Raw genomic sequence first — 23,286 nt, 5'->3', positions numbered from 1 at the left:
CATTTAAAGCTTCTTTGGCTTATCTTCTATGAGCAATTGAGCTTATTTCAAATGCATTTTTATGTCTTATTTGGTTGAAAGATAGATATTTTAACAGGGTGTAAAAGCAGCAAAGGCCCTTTTACGTAGCGTGGTTAATGTTGTCTTTACACGGTACACCGTTCTTATGTAACTTGCCGAAACCAATATTGTCATTCCCAAAGATAAACATAACACACTTTAATTAATCGAGTGTTTATAACTGCTAGATTAGATACGGTTAACTTAAATTTACTACCGACGAAGCAATCTTTAACCCAATTCCTGTACTATCACTTGATAAGTGACTGCACTTTTAATTAGATTATATAACAAATATTATATGATACTTATGAATGAAAAATATTTGTGAGTAAAAGTCGTGATAGCTCAGTGGTTAAATGACCTACTCCTCAAGCACCAGGATGTGGTTTCGAAAACCCACACCAATTATACATTTAAGTAATTTCTACGTTTAACTTAGACTAACTTACTGATGCATAAGGAAAACCATCATGAGGAAACTGAATTTCGTACTGAAAGTAACTGTAATAGTTCCGATCCGTCCTGGTCAGTAAGGTCGGATGCACCTGCATTTATTGTTAGACAAAAAGTTTTACAGTTTGACGTTGCATTTGAAATTCTGTCTTGTCTTTAGTGGTTTACTTTCCATTTAATGGTTTTTTTCAGTCGTACGTTTTAAACTTACTATATGGCCTTATGGAGAGTAACGTTGTAAACGATAGTCATTCTAAGATTTATTTTTAATTTTATTTCTTTGCGACATCCCAAGTGATTACTTTTCACTATATAAGGAAAAACATACGGTCTAACTCATCTAAACTAAACTACTGGGAAACGTCTAGGTTTCTCAAGAGTACTCCCAAGACAGAATGTATGGGCCATACATTTCGAAATAATTCATCTCGTTTCCCGCAATAATTCAAATGTAAGTTACCATACATTGGTCCGTTTCCCCCATTCATCGTCAAACAGTCAGGTAGAGGGACCACCCTGCGTAGAGGGTTACCTCACACGATGTTGTCCTAGTCCCCATTTGTAAACTTGTCTGCAACGGTTAACCCTATTGTGTTTGAACGTATCGATTTAGGGTTATCTGGGTGAATATCGAGATCTTTCCGTTCATGAATTATGCATGTTGATATCTATTTCAATGTCAGTACGTCACTTTGTTTGGACATATTAAGTTCCCGTTTATGGTAAGGCCACCTTGATTTCAGATTTTTGGGTCGAGCTATTTATTGTATCGGTGCATTAAGACGTCTTTGGCATACCTAGTTAAAAAAAACTGCATGGATAATGAGAAGCAACTAACTTATTTCTTTCCAATCTTTTGCTTCCTTATATTAGTCGATGGTTTACCTAAGATTAGTTTGGGAAGCATATTCAAATTAGGCTGATTTATAACTTGATATGAGGTGTCGATTACCGTAGCTTACATAACGGGGCATCTTACAATTTTCAGTTGCTTAACAAATTCGCATTTAATTCATTCAAGATTTTTTTGTACTCAATTGTAAGCCAAAGATACTCAGGGACGCGTGTCGTACATAATTTTGCACGTAATTGTAAAACGCGTGCGCACCGTCAAATGTATGAATGAAATCGTTCCACGTTTGAATTACGCAAACTCTCGCGCAGTTCCGAATTTGTTATTTTTGGTTTAGCATAATTATTTCTGGGCTGTTAATTTTTCACGCCAGTGTAAATGTAACTGTTTTCGATATTTGAATTACATTAAATATTTTTATAATTATAGTAAGTGTAGTCCCGTTTTATGTAGTTTTGGAGAACAATGGACTTTTACGGTTCACATAATTGTGTACGTTTTACAATAAAGTTGTAAACTTATGTTGTTACATTTTGCTGATATCTTGGTGTTTTCTTTCCAATCTAGAATTCGATCGTAATTATTAACCACCTTTATGTATTTCCTGATATCGACTCCCATATCATCCTAAAATGAAGTGAGACAGATAGTGGATTTCAAACACTCGTACAAAATTTTACACTCACGTGCAAACTTAGCAGCCCAAGAAAACTAACAGTAAATCTCTTTCGTTCATAAAACTGAGGCAGCTAACAAGTTCTAAGACGGCTGCTAAGCAAGCACGTTGGTTGCATTTACCGCCATCTATCGCTAGTGTACATCAATCACAATGATCGATGCCCACAAACTAGGCCTGAGGATTTCTCAGGCCCCGTTCGCTCTATGAAAGGTTTATTTCGATACTAACTTTTATGCGTTGGTTTGCCCAGTTTTTGTGGCGCGAGGTGTATGGTTTGCATTATGGATGAGAACAGTTATCCTGCACGTTATTGCTCGCTGTATATGGGTCGGGTTGTTCCTACATTATGTATCACTGCGGGATTTGGATAGGTTTTTTCATGGAAATTATATGAAGGAATTTGTACTATGACCTGCTGCAAAGCAAAGAGCAAAGTTTGTACTCGTATATAAAACTGACTTGCAGGATAAAAGAAGCATACCCGTAGGTATAAACAGCCGTGGACGCTGTTTAAGAGCAAAATACTGACATTACCGAACAATTTAAAAAAATCACAGAAATTCAATTTGAAGCTACACAATGAAAATTCTCATCCGTGGGAATGCACTATTTATTGCACTGTATCTCAGTATACACAAACACAAGATCGAAAGAATCTTACGTTGCTTTATATAACACTATTGAATCGCGACTAGTTCTCAAGGATACTCGCGATCTGGGTTCAATCACTTCGCTCGCGGTGAATGAAATACAATCCGGCTGAAATTAGCAGCACAATACTCCAAAACAACTACAACGTAGCTATAACACGTTTGAAATTAGTAAGGTTATACAGGAACCCAAGGAGCCGGCTAGTGCTGCCCAACTACATTTTGCGATAAGAATCGATACCAGCGAAAGTGATTCGATCGTCGTTATCGATCTCGGGGGAAGGCAATCTTTCGCTGTCGAACGTTTGTGGGAAAAGTATCGATAGTATATAAGAAATATTTAACTCATTTACGAGGCGGGTTAAGTCTTGTAATCATTATGAAGACATGGAAAGTAGCGTATGAAAGCTAACTGATGTGGTGGTTGCAAACACTTTCTTGCTTCCGATTGCGAGTAAATATTGACAGGTTTTCGAAAAGCTGATAAACGGTAAAGGAGAGAGAGATAAGGATGAAAATTAATTAGCCACCACAATAATGTAAGTCTTCTTCATAGATCAGAAAAAAGATAGTTTATCTCTAAACGCAACAATAGCTTTAATTAGCAAACGAGCGAATGAAGTAAAAAGCGAATCTACGCAATGATCAGCGATGTTCAATTAACTACAGTTTGCGAACGAAACAAAATGCCATCACGTTCACGGGCTCCGTATTTCCGCTAATTACCTTTAATTAAAACATTGGCTAGATGCTTGTCTTTGTAAATCATGATTTTCGTGTCCATTACCATTAACTCAATTATAGATATTAAGTTGTTTGTAATGTTATACTTCCCCGGAGTAATTTAATTTAAGAGCTCAAACTTTTTTATTACTGTTCGTTGAATGATCTTTCAGCTTCATAATGTCTTTTTTAAATAACTCTTACGTCATCCAGCTCGTTTAAAGCTATAATTTCGAAAATGTCGTTGTAACATACGCGTCCCGTATTATAGATCAAATATTTTTTTTCACTAGTCTAGACATGAACATTTGCCCAATTAATGTAAAGGTCTCGTATGTCACCCAATTCCAAATTATGTTTAAAGCCCTTGTCAGGAGATGCCTAGGGGAAAATAATTATGAAACAATATTTTAGGTCTTTCCACAGCCCACGTATTGTATGTAAATCCTACCTTACCAGTGTGAAAATCTTTCGTGCACAACTCTGTGCAATACATCGTCTTTCCATATCGTATCCATATAATTACGGAACCTTCACATAAAGGTTTAATGCCATCTCCACATGTGTACCGTTATTATTCATCAGCTAAGCTCTTAGTGTGGAAATTATCGGACCCAAAGCCAATGAGTAAGTTCATAGATTACGGTAGGAACCTGTCCGCGACTGGTTTACGCATTAGCTTTGACATAGAAGTCTTATTAGCTGAATAAATACGTTGCATCTGTTACGAGTTATTACCAACACTTAAAATGTTATTTTTTTTTTATTTTTTTTTTTTTTTTATTTTTAAGCCTTATGCTAGACACTTTATACATATACAATTCATAAAATATCAATTTACATTATGCAATTCACATTAAAATTTCACATTATACATTTCATAATTTCATTTTTCATACATTAATGTCTTGTTCCATTTTTGATAGTCTGCTTGCCAGGTGGCAAAGGCCTCCTCCAATCTTTTCCATTCTGGTCTTACCATGGCTACTCTCCCCCAAGTTATCCCCGCTACTTTCCTAATATCATCATCCCATCTTGTCTGAGGTTTGCCTCTGTTTCTTTTTCCGTTTCTTGGGTACCATTGAGTTGTTAATTTACTCCATTTATCTTTCCCGCGGATCATGTGGCCTGCCCATTTCCACTTTTGTCTTTTTATTTTGAGAGATATGTCTTGGACCTTCGTCTTACTTCTGGTGTTACTATTTCTTACTTTGTCTGTTCTTTTGAGTCCTAACATACTTCTTTCCATGGCATGTTGACATACGGAGAGTTTGCTTTCTATGTTTTTTGTCAATGCCCATGTTTCACTTCCATATGTCAATACTGGAAGGATGCATGTGTTGAACAGTATGCTTTTAGTTGTAATGTGTACGTTCTTATCTTTCATTAATTCTTTTAGACTCCAGTACTTCTTCCAACTATTAAGAACTCTTCTTTCGACCTCTCTTTTCGTGTTGTCTTTAGGTGATATTAGTTGACCAAGATAAATGTATTCATCAACATAAGAGATTTCTGTGCGTCCTACTATAATAGAGTCTTTGTTACCATTGGTCATGATTTTTGTCTTCTCTGGGTTTAAGTTTAGTCCGGCCGTTGAACTTTCTGATGCTAGATCGTTTATCATCTTGTTTAGGTCATCTGATGTTTTGGCAAATAACACAATATCATCTGCGAATCGTAAGTGTGTTAGTGTGTAACCATTAATATTTAAACCCAGGTCTCCCCAGTCAAGGTTTCTAAAGATTGACTCTAGTACAGCTAGAAAAAGCGTTGGAGAGAGGGGGTCCCCTTGTCTTACACCTTTTTGGATTTGAAACATATTTCCCTTCTTTTCCAATTGGATACACGCCGAACTGTGTCTATAAATGTTTCTAATAACCCTTATATATTTGTGTTCGACACCCTGCTCTTTTAAGGCTTCCCAGATTTTACAGTGTATCAAAGAATCAAAAGCTTTGCTATAATCTATGAAAGCTATATAATAAGTAAGCTGATATTCAGAGTATTTTTCTATAATTTGTCTTACAGTGTGGATGTGGTCCAATACAGAGAAGCCTTTACGGAATCCTGCTTGTTCAATTGGCTGATGTTCGTCCAGTTTACTTGCTATCCTATTCAAGATAATCTTTGCGAAGATTTTATAAATATTAGACATTAGGCTAATGGGCCGATAGTTTGCCATGTCGCAGTGATTCCCTTTCTTAAACAGGAGGATTACTTGAGATTCAGTCCATTGTTTTGGTATCCTTTCGGTGTCAATTACGTGATTGAAAATTTCTGTAAGAATTGGCACAATTGTCGATTTCGTTTGTTTGAGTATTTCGTTGTTAATGCCATCTGGACCTGGTGCTTTATTGTTTTTTTGCGTATCAATAGCTTTTTCCGTTTCCTCTGGTAAAATACTCGGTATAGTTTCGTTCTCTGGTAGGTCTATTTCTTCAATTGTATTGTTTTTGTATAGCTCACTGTAATACTCTGTAGCAATCGTGAGGATTTCCTTTCTGCTCCTTTTTTCAGTTCTTCTTCTATTTTCCATCTTCACAATCCATTCTGTTTTGTTTGTTAATTCTTTGTACGCCTTCTTTATGCCTCCTGTCTGTCTAATATGTCTCTCTATTGTTTCCAACCTTCGCTGCCTTCTATCTTTCTTTAAGCTTTCTCTGATATCCTTACTGAGTTCCGCTATTTTCTTTCTGTAATCTGTAGTTTTCGTACTCATTAGAGATACTCTTTGGTTCAGGAGATCAGTGGTCTTTTTTGTCAACCAATTCTTGTGGTTTTCCTTTTTGGTGTTATGTACTTTGGTGATGTTTGTGATTGTATTTTCTAGCCAGTTATATTTTTCTTGTATATCAGAATGTTTTGTTTCTATTTCATATTCGTTAAGTTTTAGATGTAGTGCGTTAGCTATTTCCTCGACTTGGAATTTGTTAAGATTTATATTTGTTGGGTTCAATTTTGGTCTGTTTCTTTTTGGTGTCGATAGGTTCAGTTTAGTTCTTACCATGCGGTGATTGGTATTGAAGTTTAGCTGGTTAATGACATCTATGTTTGGAAAATATTTGGGTTTATTGGTCATTATGAAGTCTATTTGGTTTTTTGACTTGCCATCAGGTGACAACCATGTCCACATCCTGTTTTTATTTTTCTTGAACATAGAGTTTAGTATGGTCAGGTTGTTTTCTGTTGCAAAGTCTACAAGTCGTTGTCCATTTTTGCTTCTAGGTTTTGTAGAGTATGTGTAAATACCTATACTTGTTTCTTCGCCCTGTTTCCTTTTTCCAATCTGGCCATTAAAATCGCCCATCACAATAATATTTTTATGAGCATATGTCTGCAATGCTTCATTCAGCTTCCAATAAAACTGCTTTACTGCTTCGGTATCTGCTGTTATCTTTGGTTCCGTGGGAGAGTATATCTGGATGATAGTCCATGGGTCTTTGTAGTTTGGTATTTTTAAGTGTAATAATGCTATGCGTTCGGACACCCCGTGAAAACCAATTATATGATTTTGTAGGTATTTTTTTACCAAGAACCCAACCCCGTATTGTCCTGGAGTTTCACCAATATAATACAGAATGAAGTCTTGGTAAGCAGTAATTTTCTCGCCCGATCTTCTTACTTCACTCAACCCGATGATGTCCCAGTTAGTAGTTTTTAGTGCCAGTGACAGTTCTGATAGGTTCTCTTCCGATTTCAGTGTCAGTACGTTCAGAGTAGCAATATATATATTTGTTTGTTTGTCCGTTGTAGTCTTGTTTATGTTGTTCTGCCCATGTGGAGATGGTTCAGTATTGTTGTTTTCTTTACTTTGATGTTGGTTTGTTTTTGTTGGAGGGTGTTGGTCTGATTCCCCACGGTGACCAGCCGGGTTGGGGAAAAAAAATGTTATTATGCATATCTTATTAATGTACTGCAGTGCTGTCGTGATTGATTACTGTACATTGATTATTAGCGAGTAGGTGATTAATTTTAGCTAAGACACCTTTTTCCTGGTTTCCTGTGTCCACCTCAGTAATTGTAGGTCTCACAATTTCTAATTCTTTATTGAGGAAGTGATTATGTTTAATCCGTGTGTGTAATGTGTCATTCATGTTTATATATTGCAAACTAATGATGATGTCTATAAGATCTTCCCTTACACTTGTACGATCAATACAGTTGAGTTAGAAGTACTTCGTTTTCTTTTTCTAATTTTTCCTCGTTTCCTTTTCTGCATCTTCAGTGATGAGACTCCTACGTTCTTTGAGACCAGTCCTCTCAGATCTATTATACCAATCAGAATCATTTACTGTACATACCTTAACGTTGTTTTTGTGTAACAATTACGTCTGCGTTATGGTAATTTCTGTTTTTTATTTGACATTGCGATTAATGGGTCGCAGATGAGGTAACATCATGATCATTGTGTTTCCGCTGATGTTTGTGTTTCCTGGTAGCAATTGCTTCCTGTCCGATACCGAGTTTGTTAGTATTGAAAATTTCATCATCAGTTTTGCCAAAAATTTGGCTTTTAATTTCACTATTTTCTAAATATTTGCTGAATTGATTGATGGGTGTGAAAACGAAGGGTACCTACTATTTCAATAACAGTAGTTACACTCATTATAAATGAACTAAATTTTGCAATCGTGAACGCAATTCTTGAATCAAATTGCTTAAAACAGAAGATTGAAGTTCATTATTTTCACATCAAGGCTCCCATTTGTACTCGTCTTCTATTTGTAGTAACCTTAAAAGTAAGTCAAGAAAAATTGTAAGTTCAAAACAAACAGTAACTTTAGTTCTAAGCTTTTGAATTGACATACTTGTGTTGTAATTTTCTGTTTTGTGTACATAACATCTTTTTTACTCACTATATCATTAAAATGTTAACATAGTTGGGTATTACACTGACTTTTGCTCCCCACGTGTCAGTTAGCTGACCCCAATGGTTTCTAAACAGCTTGAAGTTATTTATTCGAGTTAATACAACACTCGCATGATATGTTCCATTAATTCCATCCCTGGTTAAGTAAATCTTGATTTGATGTTTATCATGTGTCTACAGATCTAGGTTTGGAACTGTCGGATGTCCATTAGCGCAGCGGTCGCTAATTAGGTCATGCTTTTCTTCCTGTCAAGAATCTGCCTAACGTCTACCTAAACCGAAAATAATGCATTCAATATTTTCTGTTGTTCTTGTATTGAAACTTTGTTTCATAATTAACTCCAACTTATAATATGTATTGAAACTAATACGCACAATATTACCTCGGTATGATAATTAGTAGGCATAAAAATAAATCACCGAATTACAATTTACAAAGATTTAAATTTCTCAAATAATTCATACAAATTATAATACTTCAAGGTTGGTTAATTAATATAATCCACGTGGATAAATTATCTATAAGACACAAGATTTTGAACTTGCAACAGTTATACTTGATACACTAAACCAGTTCAACCACTCAGCTTGTGGAAGTAAGCCAAACTGCCTATAAATGTTATCAAAACTTGAAACACCGAAATGTGATGTCTGATATTAATCAATCAATTATATTATTGACGGAATTAAGAAGAACCTTGAGGCAATGAAGTCCAAAGAAACCAAGAGGTTTAATCTAACTCCTAATACACGGAAACTTGCAACAAAACAACTTACTAATGATTAAGGATAAAAGTCTTCAAAAGAAGTCAAGAAGTCCTCGACCGAACTTGTTGAAAATATAAACCAAAATATGTGCCCATCTAATGCGTAAGATTACGATTAATGTACACTGATAAACTTAGTTTGATACAATTTATATTCAACTAATAGGCAGTTTGTGAATAGCCCCAAGGTTTGCGCGAACTTGACACACTTTCGGAGCTTTTAACGCAAACGCTATCGTAAATACGCTTGACGAGATTTTTTAATGAAAGCGCAGTAAATGGAAACCCGGAAACTTTTTACGGAAATTAAATCGTGTTTATTTTTGAGAGGTTTTCCTTTCATGCAGGTTTATGGCTCACTCACTTACGTTTTATTCAGATTATGAATTTATCATTAATAAACTGACGTTTGTTTTAAAACAGGCTGAACTTCTAATCTCATATCCATAGAATCTAAATCAGAGTTCCCAAGTAACTCTATAGTTACAACTATTGGCGGTCTATGAGCAGCTTGCATCAACTTTTGTCATCAATAATGTAGAGGCCATGTAAATTGTTTCACAATATCTACAACTTTGTACCACCAATAAACCATTCTCAATTGCATTTTAATCTGCTATTACCATAGTAAAAAGCCATTCATTTATTTACGGCCTTACCAAGAACCCTTAATCTTTCGCAATCTGTATGCAAGTAACAGATTATCAAGTCCCGATATCGTTTGATAAGCTTGCAGTAAACTTAGTGGTGTTCGAGTCACCGTTACCCGTTGATAGGAACTTCTAATGATTTGCAGGCTCCGTATGAACAGTTAGATTGTTCCCATCGCCACGGCGGGCTCGGATCACCTGCAGGCAATCAGCGGCTCTCGTAATGGCCTGATAACTTATTGCTTCTGTTCACGTAATTATGGGTTTTATACACCAAAGTAATTGATGGCATGGGAGTTTCAGCGAAAAAAATTAGGTCCCAATATCAGGTTTCGATGCCCGTGAAATGTGGAAAGAATTTGCGAGAAATTAATGTTACCGGAGGTATGCCAACCGATTATTTAATGTACCAAAAAATAACTCAGTAGGTAGGTACATCAACTCAAAAGCTCAAGCTTAAGTCCATCTTTATCTGTCTATATTACGACCGATAGGTAATGCAGACTGAGGCTAATTCAATACATCATTGTCGCGATATTGTTATATAAGATCTTCTTTGATTCTCATTGTGATAATATTTGAAAGAAAGTAGCAATTAAATTATATATTCTTATTCATCGAGCACCATAAAGATAGTATTGCTCCACAAATGATTAAATTAGGTTTCCATTTGAAACTAGATATTAGAATTGCTAACCCTAAGACGTGAGCGAGTATTGAGGCCTAGCAACGTGTTAATAGAACGCTTCCCAGCATGACTGCTTGTAATGAATATAATACATGAAACTTACAAAGACTTACAATCATTATCATTCCTGTCACGCCCTGTTATTCCAACTTAACTTTATTAGCTTGAGCACCGATTTCAGCATCGTAAAGTTTAACATCAACTTAGAATTCGCCTTTATCATGTTTTGCTGCGGTTGGATTTTGCGCTCTAAAATCATTCACTTTAAGGTTTCCTGACAGTTGTGTTTTATCATTAGAGTTATCGTGATCCGTAATATTAGTATTGTTAGAATTTGGTCTAATGTTCTCAACGATCACTCCCACGGTAGGCGGTGCATTTATTATTGTCCCCTTGGTCCCCTGAGACAATTCTTGGCCTCGTTCTAAATTTTCATGTGATTTTGAATTGAGATTTTGGATTGAGATCGTTTGTTATTTATAATTCTTATTAGTAGGTTACAATTTAAAGAATGCACTCATTGTGGACTATGCGAATAAAGATTTGCATACTTATATGTTTTTTCATTAATTATTTCTGCTATGTGTTCCGATATTTTTATTGACTTTTCTTTCTACGATTTGAGTGGCACATTAGGAGATGTAAAATTAACGTCAAACCTACCATTTCTCAACTTAACGTTTTATCCCTCAATTACTTAAGTTCATTAATAAGATATCAGAGTTTAATAGTTTTACGGTCGGCTTCCGTTTGGTCATTATTGGCATATCTGATGCTCTATAAACATTTTACTGAGCCGGTGCATAACTTAATACTTGATTGCTCAGATTTAAGACGCAGATTAAAGCTAATGCTTCCACGCCGCGACGCTCGTGGCTTTCATATGCTAATTAAAATATCTGTTTTGTAACATCGGCTCTTGCAAGACTATTTTTAAATTGCTCAGTTTTTAATGCATTTTTATTTGAATAAGGAAAGCTGTTATTAGGTCTTGCATAAGATCTAAATATGATCAAACGTTATTGCTAAGACATTTAGAAATTCTATGAATGAATGTAATATGCAGATGCTAACTTTTCCTTGCGTCATAAAATATGCAATTTACCAGCAAGTTTAAAAAGCGCAAGCGTCAAGCTGTAGTAAAGCACCAAGTGAGTGAATTCGCTGCTTGATCGAGAGCGCTGAACTTTCGCGGGTGATAAAAAGCGAACGGCTAGCCTTGACCGTGCGCGCGCGCTGCCCCATTCGTCCGCGACGTAGCAACGAACTTATTATGCTAATTAATTGATACGCATTAAGAACTTTGTCGGATTTTCACGTGTGTGGAATTAATTATAGAGCTTTGGCGTTTTGTAAAGATTACGGATAGAAAGAATGTTCTCTTCCCACGTGAATCCAGGAATGATGATTTTGAGTTATGAGACTATTATAGGCTAGAATATTTTACTTCTTTATAATGTTTAAGAGATTGCGTCAAAATAAATTATGAAGTCAGCACTCTCATTTCTTCTAAAACTAAAATGAAAGTCATAGCTTCTGTATCGGTAAAGACTGAGTGTAAAATATTCGAATAAAATATGCACAGCGGTGAATATTGACCTGCGTTCATTGGGTCATCACAAGCTTTACTTGCAAAACGCGAAAACTATTTTTTAAGACTAAATATTCTAGTGTAGGACACAAGAAATAAAAAAATGAGTTGTGACCTATTAAACTATGTTAGAATGTTACTGTTGGTAGACAGAAGAGTATGAAAGAAGAAAACATACTGTATCGACCTCAAATAAAAATTGGGATAAGGGGATGATGATGACCTATTAACTTATGAATCTATTTGTAAATCAAAAGAAAATGAAGTTGTTTAATTAAATAAAATAACCATTGGAGAGTGAAAGGGCAAAGCGTAGGTGCACGATGAAGTTCTCGGTAACTTGCAGTTAATTAATGGAACAGTTATTTTTAACTGCAAAGTTAGCGAAGTATAGCAAAGCTTTAACGTCCTCCGTGAAAAAATAAAAAGGAATATTGATAATATTTTTGTAAAATTCTGTGGGTGTTCTGTGGCCAATATTTATAGCAACTTTAATAAGTTTTTTGTTTTTACGATTAAACACTGTTGAAAATATTTTATCAATTTATGGATATTTCCAGCGTAAACTTGATAATAATGTGGGAGGAATAATTACAATTTCTGGGTTCGGCCCGTTATAAAATGGATACTGGGAATTTACTGTGATTCAGAAATATACTATGATAATTATGTTGAAATTAAATGGACAAATTATCATTGATTTGATTTGTTGGTGTTTGCGGATGAAGTGGGATGTTTGTGCGTAAGATATAGTGCGTCTGATTATGGATTAAACAGGCGACGAAGCATAGCCATTATGCTATTTGTTTCGATTAGAAGCTTGATATAATATCCTGCTTAGATTTGCAGAATGAATAAGCAATTGGTTAAGAGGGGATGAGAGGGGGTTTAAAAGAGGGTATTCTTTTAAGGAAGGAATTGGTTTTTTGCTTAGACTTTGTTCCTTTAGTGTTACTTCTAATAATACAAGTTTTTCCAGGTCTTCCTTATTTTGTCGTTTATTTAGTTCCCCGAAATACCAAATCGTCATACAGCATTATTTGTATAGCTCTAAAACAATGTCCAATTTGAATGACGTTCATAACTATTCTACGAGTCAATTTAGCATTATAATAAATGCTGACGCATAAATGTTTTCACTTTCGGTTTAGATTTAACCAACAACAAGTGAACGTACAAATAAGTGGGTTCTAGTAAAAGTATTGTGTATTATAGTATTTAAATTTCACCCGTCCTTGCCAACAATGAAGTTTCTAACGTTATGACTGCACTAGAAATTGCCTAGACTGTAGGTACTAAGATATTACTTTGTTAAAGAAGTGTCGGTGTTATAGAAAGAATGTTACATATGTGGATGGAATTAGCGACCAAAGACGAGTAGGTATTCTGCTGAATTTGTCACTGTAATCTTCAATCATAAGGTAGGCAAAAGAACATTTGTTCTATTTAAGTCTAAAATTTAAGTTAGGAAGCAGTAAAGCTTAATTTGCAATGGAAACCCTTTTTTAAAACTTCATAGTGAATACCTCCCGCATCAGCCCATTATTTTTCTTAAAAAAAATTGTACCTACTATAAAAACAAACAAACATCAACAATATGACGTAGGTACAGCCAACAATATTATATGTATCCTGAGCACTGATTACCGATTACATGGGAGCGGCGCGTGCGACCCTGTGGCTGGCCGGCGCGGGCGCAACGATTTGCACGCCGCGACCGTGCGAGCCATGCGCGACCGTTGAATTTGAATGTTGTGTTGACAAGTTCGATTACCGAGCTGATTTTTCACTTGTAGCCTGGCATTTTGTTGAGATTTGTTTGTATACTGTGTAAGACTGTTTGTTCTGTTGTCTATCGTTTGTGCTGTTTTTCTCTTCACGTTTGAGAGGAATGATAACTTAAGAGGCTTCCAAGTAGCTAAGATGGTCTCTCGATCAGCCTATGAATTTACATAATTTTTGCGAATAAACTTCATTAACTGCGTTTATGGTTTACGTCAATGCAATAGACAAGATTAATTCTAAACACAATACCGACAAGTCCTCTAAAACTACTCTTGAAACAAGTCTATTGTAATACACTTAAGGGCTTTTCAAATTAGATAACACGATATTATCAATTTATTCCCTTCGTGCACGATAATAATGCATGATATAACAATATTTTCAAATAAACTGTTTTCAAAAGCGTGACAGTTACAGCCCACTGCAGTTCAACACAGTTTACGTTGTAACAGGACTACGTAACTGCAATCGAATGGAGTGATACGAGTATCGATTTCTAATAATTAGTCGAGTCGAATAAATTTTGCAGTAATCGAGATGTTGTATTGTTTGATGTAGCCGCGTCTAATTCTCTCGCGCCACTGACACGGTGAACTTGAGTGACCGCTTGCGATTCTGAGCTATGGTTAGATGATAAAAATATTGATACAGAAGATCAACAAAGACTGATAGAATATATAGGTACGCCAAGGTGATTTACTCCAACCTAATTGAATTCTTGAACATAAATAATACTGGAAACTTACATGGTGGTTTTAACATCAATCATGATATCGAAGTATGATATCGAAGTTTTTTTTTGTGTTTAGCCACAGTATTGTAAACACAGAGTAGAGCTTCCGATCAAGCGTTCGAGTCGATGATCGTTGATGCAGAACGTAATTCAATGTATCATAGCTTTGATTCGTGAACGATAAATAAATGTTTTCTATGACTTAAATTAAACCATTCAATTCTTTGACTTTCTCAAGTCTTCTCCCTTAGTTTTTAAATGGAGAAACTTTGTGATAAGAGTATTTCCAGACTTTGTTCGCAATAAGCCTTCGGCGTTTTACTATCATATCGTTGCAACACAGGTTCCTTCCGGATGTATGGCTATTGTTTCTAATAACTGTCTCAGTATTTATTACAATATGAGAGTGTCTATTGTTGATAATGCCCACATAGAAATTTATTAGTTTGTTCCCCTATGTCGCAGTTAATATTTATATTTCGATGCCAATATTTGCCGTAATATTAAGTGAGTTCTTCTTCAATTTCGTTTTATTTATTATTATATTTTAAATTTTTTGTTACAGGTAAAAACAGTTTTATTAGCTTCAACATCTAGAACGCTATCATTAAGCTAAGTAATATTGAATAATCGATTACCTATCTTTAAACCACTTTTACTCATTCTAATATAACGAAAGATAATTTAAGATTATAAAATATATCATTTCAGTCTGCTAATTACATCTTTAGACGAGAATCAAATCTCCTTCTGATTATAAAATGAAATAGCGTAGCATTTAAGTAGCAGTATTTCCTTTCAGCTCAATAAACATCGTACTTACAAAAGTCCGTGACGGGCGTTTTCCATTTCTTCCAATCGTTCCTTTATCTCACGTTCTAGCCTCACCGTTAGGGTTTCACTATGTCCCCTTTGGTTCCTCAATCTTGGCGCGAACGGATCATCGACTGGTTTATCAATAAATTGGACGCCATCAAAGGCCTTCAATTAAGGTTTATTCATGTTTTACAGTTGCAATTACTTATTGCACATAAAACATAATGAAAGATATTGTAATAGAAATGCCACTATGTCAAAGTTTTAATGGACTTGTTTAGAAAAAGATCTATCCGGTTAGCCCTGCAGCTTCAAACTTCAAATTAGAGCTTCTAGTTTTCCCGTCTAGTTTCTATAAAACGGGAAGTCATGGCAGGAGGTGGATATTTTTTCCCCTGTACATTACACTCCTATATTCTTGATTCTATATATTTCACCCAGGGAATGCCATGGTAACGGGGCATTTTCTCCGTGCCAGTCCTCTTACCTTATACCTTAACATTATTTTATCGTTCAAATGTTGCTAATTAAATGTCGAACGCGTCCTCATTTCACACCGTCACTGGAGAGGCCCGTGTCTTGTGTTATTGGTCGGATCGGGGCCGGCGAGATTACTTCGTTAACGGTGTGCGCCGCGCCCTGCCGTCGTATGTATGCCGCTTAACCTGCCCAACTAATTAACAGCTTACATGAATATTTGATAATGCCTTTAAAAGCTTAATAATGTTCGCTAAATTAAACATTGAAGGGCATCGTGTATTCTAACTAACTTGCTACGTAAGTTTTCATTGAGTAAAATACGTGTCTTTAGCTACAAAAAACTTTTTGGAATAATTAAGATTGATAGAATTCCGTTTGATTTAGACGCAGAAAAACGGTTTTTGTTTCTATTGCAATCATTTTCCGGGTATAATTTTAATGATAAATCTACATCTACATACATCTATAAAGTCATTGAAATGTCACATTCCAAATATTTTGAGCATGAATTATTAAAAGTTTCATGAATCTTCGATTAAAATAATGATATCATTTAAATTCTTTTCATAATGTCGCATCGTCTCGTACAAGGTCCTTCATCTCTATTTCAGTTACATTTGTAAAAACTTATGATCATGCTTCATTTATTCAAACATAATTTATTTGAATTCAAATGAGCCGTTTTATAACGATCATTTTACTGAAAGCAACCAACATATTCGACGTCAAATCAGTTGTAAATATGAAATAAATTAGCGTATGTAAATGATTTAATAATTTACATTTGTGCTAAGATGACTTTGGCTGATTACTGTACATTTTATTAACAGGATGTTTTTTCAAGTGATTAATAGATTAGAAATTACAGTTGCTTCTTTCATTTATTATTAATTCAAAGCAACATTTCGCTCTTGATAATTATTTCTGCATTTCGATTTGTAGTCTTCAAAATAAGTTTGAAATCAGTGATCTCAATTACACAACAAGAATGTGCAGTAACATTTGTCAAAATCTAACCAAACACTTCACTATTCTTGTAGATATTGACATATGGAAATCTTTACTTTTCCATCTGTACTTCATACAATTTTCAACAGAACTTGAAAGGTTTGAGTCATCTTGTAACATCTTCAGTATAAGTACTATCTACTTTCTTAGTACTTACTTGTGAAACTATAAGTAGTTCCCCAAGGTAGCATCCTCGGTCCACGCGTCATAGTCGTGATCTCCGATGACTCGACGTTGCGTGGCTGGTCGCGTGGCTCCAAGACTCTAACCACAATATTAACACCAGTGATACAGATCGGATGATGCCCTAACCGCAACGCTTCCTTGTTACTTCTCTTTATTGATATGTTAGTTTTCCGGGATCGAATGATTTATTACAATGTATTTTATACGAGAAGTAAATCTCTTGTAGTTCGTATAAGAAAAGGTTTTCTTGCGGATGATATATCAAAATTTATAGATGTGAATCTCTCGAGAATCACACCAAAAAGTTTTGTGTCGTACTTATGTTTAGTAAAGGATATTTACGTAGAGACTTTGATTTTTTATTCTAAGGCCTTAGATTATACTAGTGCAGAATTCTCTAAGCGCTATTATAGTTGCCCCGAGATGCAAAAATTTCTCATCAAACGTAGGCGAAACATGAGCCAGTAATAAAACTGGTTGTATTTGCGCAAAGTAATTAGGATTGAGAACACTCTTACTTTCATTACGGGCTGTAAAGTGTAAATAAAAATACTCGCATCTCGGTTTTATTCTTTTGTAATGCTGTATGAAACCAGGTGTAATTTCTTTGATGATGTGGTGTGGGAATTAGAAGAAATAATACACTGGGCAATTTTATTTCTTGTGGAGTTATTACGTTCAAAATTTTATTGCGCGAGGCTTGAAGTAGTTCAGAGCTAGCTACCGAAGAGCATGAATTATGTTTAATGGCCAATGTGTGGGTTGAATGCTTTCGACTATTGATCGGCGGCGGTCGTGAGTAGAAAATTGGCCGTTGATTCGAACCTAGGATTAGCGAGCTTGCTCTGAATACAGCTTTGAACAACTCTCATTTGCCATGTTTTGTTTCGTTTACCCACTTTATGATCAAGTACATAATACAACAGTAAACCTTTTCCAATACCGCAGCGCCACTCGCTACCATATAGAACTCGGTTGTCACACTTATCTTGACCGCCGTCACCCAAATCGTTGGTTTAACACTATAACCGACTTTTTCTGTATCATCTTCATTTATAATTCCAACTTGTTCCACAAACGGCGGGAACAGGTTCTCCTATAGAGTATGGTTTACCGACTACGTTTCAACTATGATTTGCGCGCGCGCTGTTTTTTACTTGAAAAACGAATCAACGCGACCGGTTATAGCCATTGATATACCAGCGAGCTTAGATTATGTAAACGCAGGATATTCTCTGTTGGACACGATATATGACTTTATTCATAGCTGGGAATTTTATGGACGACTTTTGCCGTAATATTAAAGCTTATGTTAGCAGCATATAAATATTATGTTACTAAAATCTAGACAATATTTCAGTAGAATTTAACTGTTATCGAAAATATGTACAATGTAATCAATTAAAGATTAACATTTATTAACATGTGGAGAACGACAGTAATGCGGAAATACTAAATGATTTCTATTAACATTTATAGACGTTTAATATTACAAGTAGCTGTATTCTAAACTCTATTTATATCAAATTAACCGAATCAAAATGTCTGATTCGATTAACTTGCGCGTCAACAGCTAATCCTCATCAGTATAATCTAAGATAACATTCAGATTATCGACGTTTGAACGAAAAACCAGTTTGGATGACCGTTAAACTTATCTGATCGGCTTTTAACGTATGCCTGATAAGTCTAACCGTTTGATACGATACCAGTTTTCGCGTGTACACGATAATAGATCAATATTTGCATTGTTATACTTCACTTGTAGTACAAGTAGTTAGCAATTATTTGCTTTCGTTTGTCTATGGGAAAAGTAACATATTCTATTTTTGAGTGTTTGTCAATCAATTAGCTTACCTATTCAACTTAATAGATAGTGAAGATAATTTAAGAAATACGGAAATCTCACGGACAATTATTACTTCTGTTATTTCGTAGTTGACTCACAGTAGGTATCATTGCTTACAAACTTACACATAAATCCATCACTTTTAACTACGACCGAGGGTTCACGAAAATTCAATGTCATGCCAAAAGAGGCGTGGAGATTTATATAAAGAAAGTGCTTATTAAAGAATATCAAGTCATCAACAAACAATGGATCACCTTATAGAAATCTCCCTAAAGGCCACACTAATGTCACCTGTTAGCCACAAGGGGATGCGTCCTCAACTTGAGGTTAACTAAAGTCCCATCCATCAATAGCTTTCCATTACTTTGCATTCTAAAGGTTGTTGCTTTCGAATGCGTTGTTTCGCGATGGTATCGCCTCGCTATCGCTTCAGACGACAATCTTCGCTCCTTTGTGCGTTTATCAGCTTATCAACGTGTGGGAAGTTCGTGTTACGTTAGATTTGTCTCGGCGGCTGTGATTGTTGTTTGTAAGGAGACAGCTGTTTTATCTGTTGCCTGTTCGTCTTTTGTAGTGTCTAGTGTTTCATCGAGATTGTTTTTGTTATTGGAGTTTGTTCGATCAGTTACAAATTCTTTAACATTGATTGCTAAAGTATTTAGCACGTATACTACAAAACTCTCAAATTCCTGTAGTCTGCAACTGTTTGTTTGTTTTGCTTAATTACATCCACAATTAAGTTGCTTATGAAATATTGCTGAACATTAAACCAGGAGCTTGCATGAACGTTACAGCGGCCAGGCTTGTTACACATCATTATCATAGGAAGCTTTACGACTGGCATCGGAATATTTATGGGGTAATACCTCGCTTCCTCTGTTATTACTTGCCTACGAACCCCGTACATTGATATTTGCTGATATAACTCATGTGTTCACCGTTAAACCAATAGCTAGGACATGGTAAAATTATCACGTTTGTAAGATAGAATTATGAGTAGCTGTAGATCTTTATTTGCTTGATCGCCTTTACGATGTGTAGTTGTTAAATGCTAATGGTCTTCAACGTTGAAAAATGTGCGGTCCAATTGAATTATGGGTAGTGACCTTTATGATTTTACCATTGAAATACGGCCACGTCATGGAATTTCTAAGGTGTAGTAAACGTGACTGAAGGATAGCTAACTGTGGCGGCGTTCACCTGTCAATTAGTAATGTTATACTGCCATCACAGATCGCACGCTTCGATGTTGTTCATATTTTATCCGGTTCAAAATCTTGCTCTACAGCTAATCGAAATTGGATTGCAGCATTGGAGTTTTATTTTCCTGCAAATAATTTTAAATAAATTATAACCGTTTTCAGATTACGTCCATGATTACCGTAACCGTAAACTCTTTTAACTTTTGACACGGAGGCAAGACCGTCAAATCAATAATTTTTAAATTACATCATAAAATTAATATGCCGTTTTGTCAATTTTGTACAGGAAAATAAAAACAACTTATTTGTATCAAAAACATGAGCCGTTTTGTCAGGTGTTTTATAAAATAAATAAATAATCTACTTAAAATAAATAAACATGCAAATACAGCCTTCTGAATTTGGGATTTATGAGAGTATAAATTAATTTATCAAAAATAAAAATGCAAGTCCAGTTATTTTCTCTTCGGCTGAAGTTAACGCTATTTCTAAATTCAAATTAGCAAAAAAAAAAATGCTCCTCAAAATAAAATGGTCAGTATCAACACCCCATCTACAGATAATAACAGAATGAATACAATAAAACCTCTATACTGTTTTATCAGACACAGAGACCATCAAGAAATTCTTGGTACACAGTTAAATAACACTGGCCACGTAATTCCTACAGGTTTGTTCTGTAACATGCCATAAAATTAAATATCGCATTCCTCGCAGTAATGACGATTACAGTTTTTGCGACAAACTGCAGGTGACGTCGAGGAATGACGATCGTCGTGCGTGGCCGGAGCACCTGCCTTGATAAAAATAGGTTTTAACTTGGTCTATATTTAGAAGGCGGCTGTCTTCTGCCCTTTGTTTAAGTATTGTTTTTATCCATCATCCATCAGGTCATAAAAGTTTTTCAATGTCAGTATTCTTTCGTCTGTTCCCATTCATTCGATCCGTTATGTTAATTCTGAAAATGCAATCAACACTAGCGTTTTGGTCTTCATTAGATACCTATTAAGATACTGTAACATCTTCAAGTCCTATTATTAGAGAGTTCGATACCACAGTATGAATCTCATTAAAATTCGCATTACTCATTTATAATGCCACCGGCACTCGAATGCGACTGCGTCAATATTGTATTGTGTTAGGAATTCAATTAACAGACAAACTTATTTCATTGATTGTTCTTTCCGGGGTCCTATATTACTGATAAGACTAATGGGATTTATATTAAACGAAGATGTTGTATCTGTTTCTAGCTAATTCTGAAGTCAACTCTCAATCGTTTATAAGACAATGTATGTTGTTGTGATCGTAAATAAATGTAGGTACATAGACGCACAGGTATTTAGACTCTTCCAACAAATACTGAGCCCCTTTTGTTATTAAAATATATTTCGCTCAATAGAACAAAACATTCCAACATTCTCTGCTATGTCAGGCATGAAAGTAAATTCCTCTCAATCGGTTTGAGGCATGCGTCTATATTTAGCGTCTTCAGCAGAATTCCGATGCATCAACCCTATCTCGGTACTTTCCTTCCGTGCGGCACAAGAATGTCAATTAACAATTACAAACAGTCGCAGTGATCGGCGCAGGCGCACGCTTTAGCTATCATTACGGGGAATACCGTATGGCTGTCTGTTTGTTGCGCTATTATTTTTTTCTTTTGTTTTGTGTGACTGCTGGCATTCTAGGATTAGGTATGTTAGGTTGTTGAAAACTGTCGTTTAACTATACTAGGGTATTTATTTTTTCGCACTCAATTCACACAATTACGTAGTCGTACCTTAAGTATTAGGAAAGTTGCTAGATCAACACCTACTGCGAAGCTATAGAGTCAATGAAAATTCCGATTTATTTAATCGTTTAGGACGTGTAGTACTTCATCGAGACTATAAGCTAATCAATAACTAAAAGAATATATCGGTATCTCAATTGATGCGGACAAAGTCAGGCCGTATTCACTGTAGCATAGATAATAAGGTTTCATGAATACTCATACGCAGTTTTGCATCAAGCATTTTGCTGGGACCGCGTCGACTGACGTGTATAAATAGGAACTGATTAGTTCGTTTAATTGGAAAACGTAAACGCTTAATGCATGCAAGACTAATCATTATAAGCTGTGTGAGCTTTTTGCGGACTTCGCTTGTTTTTAAGCTTTTATTTTACTTGCCTTGTTTGTTTAGATTGTTAGACTCAGAACTTTGTAGTTTGTTTCTGCAGTCAGGAGTGTCTTCTCATGATGAGAACTCCTCGACGGTTGGGAACATAGATACGGAACTTTGCAACGTTATTGAGTTCCAATGATAGTACAGTAACATGAAAGGAAAGAGTTAAAAGCTGGTCTACATTTTTTTTTTGAAAGTTTGTCATTTGTTAAAAGTTTCGCTACGTGAAAAGTGTTTCCTTTATTCTCAAGCTTTGGGGCTGTGTTGAAACTGACAGTTTGTTTTGTACTTTTATTTAAGTATTGTGGTTTTGCTCACTTTAGCCTGTTGTGATCAAAAACTGATCACCAAATTATTTATAGTACTTGATGAAAATCAGACTCAATATTATTTGATGAGATAAATTAGAAACTAAAGGCCCAAGTCTTTTCTTTCTTTTAAAATGATGGATGTTGTATTGAATTTCTAGTTTTACAAGTGCCTTTTAAGGAGTTTGTCCCCAACTATGGCTTGCATTACATCACCACGCTAATGGCTACCCGTGCCAGCTTTAACCAGAAAAGTTATGGAGACAGTACTAAATGATTTTAATAACGGTATTTAGCGCAGTGGGCGCGTGCTAAGGAAAGTGTCAGTGGTTCCTACTCTCATTTTGTGTTCTAGTATGTTCGGTTTTATGGTTAGTTTTGGAAAAACCGCCAATTTTAAAATAAGGTTTTAAACTTTATTGGAACTGATATTTTAAGTGTCCTCAATATGGCAAGTTCTCTATTTTTTATACTAACTTCCTCGTACAGTTTGCAAATCTATTCACAGTTTGTTGTTCTATCGTATTTACATCTAGACACAACACGGACATATTAATTTAGATTTGCCTGCACTAGTGCGACTAGAAATTGACTTCGTATCTCCAGCTCTTAATCCCAGCAATTGTGCTAATCGTTTAGAAACCCAGAGAGGCGTTAACTGATCGTAAATAACCAATAAACATTGCTTTTACATTGAAGCCGGTAACGGATAGTTATTATTGATATTAGTTGTTTCGTTTTAACTAATAGTTACTCGTAGC

General features: G+C 35.4%; 1 protein-coding gene across 5 annotated transcripts in view; it reads left to right on the top strand.

Moving 5' to 3' along the window:
• LOC124646358 (protein spire) overlaps positions 1–23,286 on the top strand; it is a 165,745-nt gene that overhangs the window by 44,687 nt on the left and 97,772 nt on the right. The gene's annotated exons all lie outside the window — the stretch shown is intronic.

The sequence above is a fragment of the Helicoverpa zea genome, chromosome 3, assembly GCF_022581195.2.
Source record: "Helicoverpa zea isolate HzStark_Cry1AcR chromosome 3, ilHelZeax1.1, whole genome shotgun sequence".
In the NCBI taxonomy this organism is placed as follows: domain Eukaryota; kingdom Metazoa; phylum Arthropoda; class Insecta; order Lepidoptera; family Noctuidae; genus Helicoverpa; species Helicoverpa zea.
This window is presented reverse-complemented; position numbering and strand designations above follow the sequence as displayed.